This window comes from Triticum dicoccoides, chromosome 7B (genome assembly GCF_002162155.2).
Source record: "Triticum dicoccoides isolate Atlit2015 ecotype Zavitan chromosome 7B, WEW_v2.0, whole genome shotgun sequence".
In the NCBI taxonomy this organism is placed as follows: domain Eukaryota; kingdom Viridiplantae; phylum Streptophyta; class Magnoliopsida; order Poales; family Poaceae; genus Triticum; species Triticum dicoccoides.
In genome coordinates, this window is record NC_041393.1 from 741,600,066 (window position 1) to 741,605,704 (window position 5,639).

At 42.9% G+C, this 5,639-nt stretch overlaps 1 pseudogene; it reads left to right on the plus strand.

The window, feature by feature from the left end:
• Positions 1-2,292: 2,292 nt before the first annotated feature.
• On the plus strand, positions 2,293-4,869 carry LOC119340701 (annotated as a pseudogene).
• The last annotated feature ends 770 nt before the right edge of the window (positions 4,870-5,639 follow it).

Genomic DNA, 5,639 nt, shown 5'->3' on the forward strand with positions numbered 1-5,639 from the left:
AAGATGAGCGAGAAGAATAACATAAAGAAGAAGAAAAATGGAACGAACAGAAAGAAAGGATAAAAAAAACAGAGAAACCGAGAAAACAAGGAGCTCATGAGCCGGCAAGATAAATGCGCATTGGATCTTCTGCTTATTTTTTTGTTTTGCTTCCCAACAGCATAGCTAACTGCCTGGGCTTTTTCCTCTAAAAAACTGGGGCACTATCGCTTGTAGCTAGCAGTCCTCTGAAAAACATGTTCGTGTTGTTTGAAAAAAATGTACAACGTGTATTTTAAAAAGCGTTCAAAACATGTATTTTAAAAATGTATACAATCTATTTAAAAATGTCCAATATGTATAGAAAAAACATTTCATGTGTGCTCTAAAAATGTAAATTAGAGGAAAAGAAGACATGTGTTGAAAAAAAGAAACCAATAAAGAAACAAGATGAAAAGGAAAATACCCAAGAATACAAAGAGAACCAAAAATGAAACAAAGAAAATTGAAATATAGCAATGAAAGAAAGAACAACCGAAAATAGCGAATGAGAAAACAAAGAAAACCAAACTAAATGAAGAAAAGAAACCAGTGGAAACAAAATCAGGGAAAATAAATAACAGAAATCAAAAAAAGGAAAAAATGAAGAAAACTGGATCAACCGAACCTACAACGACCGCTACGTGCGGCAGCGAGCAGCCGCGCTAAGTGGGCCAACCCGCTAGTCATCATCATAGGCAATTCCTATTAGGAATCAGTAGGGGCGACATGTAGCTGCCACGCGCTCACGTCCCCCAGTGCGATCCGGTAAATGGATTAGGCCCATCGCACAGAAACACGCCATATCACGGACGACTGGCGAAAGCGCTCGCATGGGCGTTTTTTCCTCTCTCTCTTTCTTGCATATTTGCTCTATGACCATCAATTCAATTTTATCAACAAACTCCAGTAATTGTTTCTAGCAAAAACAATGTCGGCTGTAGCATCCCTCACCATGGATGTGGCATCTCTAACAATTGGCTGTAGCATCTCGCTACCGGGTTTGCAGCACTCCCATAAGCGAAGGTGTGTCTGGGCGCATCCATGGAGACTATTGCATCGTCGTGTTTGTCGACCTCCTAGCGGTGTGTTCGTGGCAGTGGTGGGGAAAAGCGGAGGCTCAATCCTGAGGTGGCTGACGTGCAACACTGACATCCCTTGTAGATTACCTTGCCGCCCCATGCAACACCGACAGCTTCCAGTGGTTTTGCTGCGGGAGAAAAGGATGGGAAGAAGCAGTGGAGGAGAGTGAATGCGGACCGAGGAAGAAGAAAATAAAAGAACAAGGTATAGGTATGCATGGTGGCGAGTGGGACACCTGACCCAATCCAATAGTGGCTAAAAAAAGAGCCACGGTCCGTTGTATTTGCCTCGAACCAACAAAGCACGCAGGGCAGGCGGACCGAAGCTTCGGCTGGCCAGCCGGCAGGAATTGTTTTCCTTTATATATTCTGGATGGTTTTATTATTTGGTCATTTATCTTTATTTTGATAATTTTCATGGATCCAAAAATATTCACCAATTTGAAAAAAGTTGTGAATAGAAAAAAAAGTTCACTAATACAAAAAATATTGTGAAATCACATACATGTTTTCATATGAAACTTCACTAATACAAAAAATCGTCAATCACAATAAAATTTCACTAATACTCAATCCGTTTGGTACTACTAGTCGCAGAAATGGATGTACCTAGAATTAAAATACTCCGAGATACATCTATTTCTCCGACAAATATTTTCAGAGGGAGGGAGTACAGAAAATGTTGATCAATTCAAGGAAGAAGTTGATGAATTCCAAAATGTTCGTGAATTTAGAAAATGTTCATGAAACCAGTGTAGTCTAGACTCGTCGCCCGTCAATGGGCCACTGATTTCAGCCAGCACCCAGCTGCTACGCCATGGAATCTTTGGCTTTGGGTGTGGGGCGACTCAGGCTTGACCGGGCGTAGTCCTCACCCCAGCTAGGTACGTCCCCCCTGGGACGATCACGATAGTAAGTACTCTAGTTCTAGTACGACAAAGCAAGGTCCATCTTTGTACAGTGCCCAAAGCCACGAAATGTCGAGGAAAGTAGCACTAGTTGCAGCACAAGTTGGACAGGACGCACAAGTTGCAGCACAAAGAGGCGACTATGAAAGTGAAGGCACAACCAGCTTCCAAATGCAATAGCGACACATGTAGCACTCCATCCTACGACTGACCAAATGGTTCCTATAATATCCCCCATTTGTGACCATTCCAGAGATCAACTCTTCATCAGTGCCTCACCAAACATGGATGCACGTTCCACCTCTCTGCTCCTACTACTAAGTTTGGTCCTTCTGTTTCTGCGCGTCTCGGCACGCGAATTCCTCTCGCCTGGCTCCTCTATGTCCGTAGAGGATAGCTCCGACGTGCTCCGCTCACCGGATGGTACGTTCATCTGCGGCTTCAACAACAATTCCCAAACTGCCTCCGTCTTCTCCATTTGGTACTCCAACACGGCTGAAAGGACGGTGGTCTGGAGCGCGAATCGTCTCCACCCCGTTTACTTCAAAGGATCCCGAGTCACGCTAGATGCGGATGGCCGGATGGCCGTAGAAGACTACGATGGCCGCCCCATCTGGGAGAACAATGTGTCGTCTTCTTCGAATGCCCATCAAGCTCAGCTGCTCGACACTGGGTACCTCGTCGTGAAGGGCCAAGGTGATATTATTCTATGGCAAAGTTTCGATTCTCCTACCGACACATTGCTGCCATATCAGAACATTACTAGTGCTACAAAGTTGGTATCTTCTAGTAGGCTACTTGTCCCTGGGCACTACAGCTTCCATTTTGATGATGAGCATATACTCACACTATTTGATGATGAGAAGGATATCTCTTTTAAATATTGGCCAAATCCTAGTAATGATATATGGACAAAGAACACAAATGCCTTTAATACTACTGCAATTGGGGTCCTTGATAGCTCTGGGTATTTTCTTGGTAGTGAGTAGTGACAACTTAACCCTTAAGGCTGTTGATTGGGGTCACGGGGTAACGAGGAGACTAACGTTGGACTATGATGGCAACCTTAGATTATACAGCCTAAATAAGATAGATGGAACATGGTCGGTCACATGGATGGCATATCCATAGACCTTCTCGGTTCGTGGTTTGTGTGGCATTAATGGAATATGTGTGTATACTCCCCAGCCTGCTTGTGCTTGTGCCCCTGGACATGAGATAATCGACCTCAGTGACCGGAGCCAAGGTTGCCTACCAAAATTCAATGTCAGTTGTGATGGACAGGAGATGTTTGTGAAGCTACCCGCCACCGACTTCCACGGTAATAATCTTAGATTGAATACCATAGTTTCATTTGATGAATGCAAGAAGATATGATTGAAGGACTGCAATTGCAAAGGTTTTGCATACTGGCAAGGAACCGGGCTTTGCTATCCAAAGGGGACCCTTGTTGGGGGTGTAACCGGGGCGACAATTGTTGGTGGTTCTATCCATCTCAAGATTCCTAAGACACTACAGGTCCCAAGGTCCTCAATTCCTCACTCGCAACCTTTTGGTCCTAAATGTGTTCATAATTGTAGTGCAAGGAGCAAATATTTCACAGAAAACTTTTGGGATCAACCTAAAAGCAATCAAAATGGATCACACTCGCAGTACTTGTTCTTGGCGTATTGGTTCTTGTTAGCGATATTTTGTGTGGAGGTAATATTTGTGGCACTAGGATGCTGGTTTTTGTTCGTAAGGGAGGGCAAAAAGTTAATAGGAGTATGGCCAGCTGAGGTTGGCTATGAAATGGTAACCAACCATTTCCGCAGATATACTTACAAGGAGTTGCAGAGAGCAACTCAAAAGTTCAATGATCGAAATGGATGTGGGGCATCTGGTCTTGTATACAAGGGAGTCTTGAAAGACATGAGGGCAGTAGCCGTGAAAACTTTGATAGACATACACCGAGGGGAAGAAGAATTCCAACATGAACTGGGTGTGATTGGAAGGAATTACCATATGAATCTGGTGAGGGTTTGGGGATTCTGTTCTGATGGCCCACACAGAATATTGGTTTTGGAGTATGTTGAGAATGGTTCTTTGGATAAAACCTTGTTTAGTAGTGAATGGTTACTTGGATGGAGTGAAAGATTTAAGATTGCTCTAGGGATGGCAAGAGGATTGGCCTATCTTCATCATGAGTGCTTGGAGTGGGTTATCCACTATGACATCAAGCCTGAAAATATATTGTTGGATGATAACTTGGAGCCAAAGATCAGCGATTTCGGCCTTGCAAAACTTGTGAACAGAAGTGGATCCAATAAAAATGTATCGAGGATTCATGGAACTAGAGGCTATATTGCTCCTGAGTGGGTTTCTAGCCAGCCAATAACATCGAAGGTTGATGTCTACAGCTTCGGGGTGGTTCTCCTAGAACTACTAATGGGGGCTCGTGTTTCAGACTGGGCATCCAATGCCAACGAGGAAGTGGAAATGGTCCTTGGAAGGGTCGTTAGGATGCTTTATGGCTTGCTAACTTCATTGACTTGAGGTTGAACGGCCAGTTCGATAGACTGCAAGCAAGAACGATGGTCAAGTTGGCTATCTCATGCCTAGAAAAAGACAGTAGAAAAAGGCCCACCATGGAAAATCTTGTGCAGATGCTTGTGTCAGTTGATGAAGCTAGTGGCATAATGCAGTAATATGCTACAAACAAAAGGGGTTTGGCGCTTTACACAGCATGTCATATATGGTAATTTTTGGATCAAAAACAAGATACTGGGATGTGTATCACGTCATTGTACTTGTATACTTAGCAAGTTTCACTTTTCTTTTGGTTCGTGTCTAAACTTGTTTAGTACACCGGGTGGAGTCGTGTTGGGTGTGCCTTGGAATTCTTCAACGAATTGAACACTGAGTCGGTTTGTAAGGAAGTTATATAATGCAATGAAAAGTCATTAGAAAAAGTTGTGGAGTTGGAGCATCAGCAAATCCATCAATTGATTCTTCCATTTGTTGCAGAGAGAGATGTATCGATCGGTTGCAGAAAAAGAGACCAACTTCACATACGCGAGTCCTAGAGTGTACAATGAGCTATATGCCAGTACTGAATTTCGATTTCACATTTTGACCACACCGCCAGATATGTAGTGTTCAAGTACTGATATTTGTGCGAAAGTTATGCTAATAACTAATCGATAGTAGCTTTCTCTATCACTATTAGTGAGTTAAAGTCTTCAATTAGCACTAGTAATAGCAATCGACCCACTACCAAACTCAGCTATATATACAAAAATCATGTGTATTCATTATTGTTTCAAATTTTAGTAAGTCCTTTGGATCCGTACAAAAATTCCAAATCATACAGGGTCTCCATTGAGAGGGAACGACCCCGCCGGAGTACTATCACTGCTGCAACTTCCCATTAGATGTTTGGTGGGCATTTCGCTGCGTGGTTCTGTGCTATCTGCTATCAAACGATATTTATTGGTGCTATAGAATCATATGGTGGCGCTTCTTTTTTTAAGTGATGGTTGGGTGCGCGGGTTTGATATGCCTTTTTATAGGCAGGTTTCTGTTGATTGATTTCAAAAATCATTAGCCAGATCAAAATCAAAAACCAAATTCAGAATTGAATACCTCACTT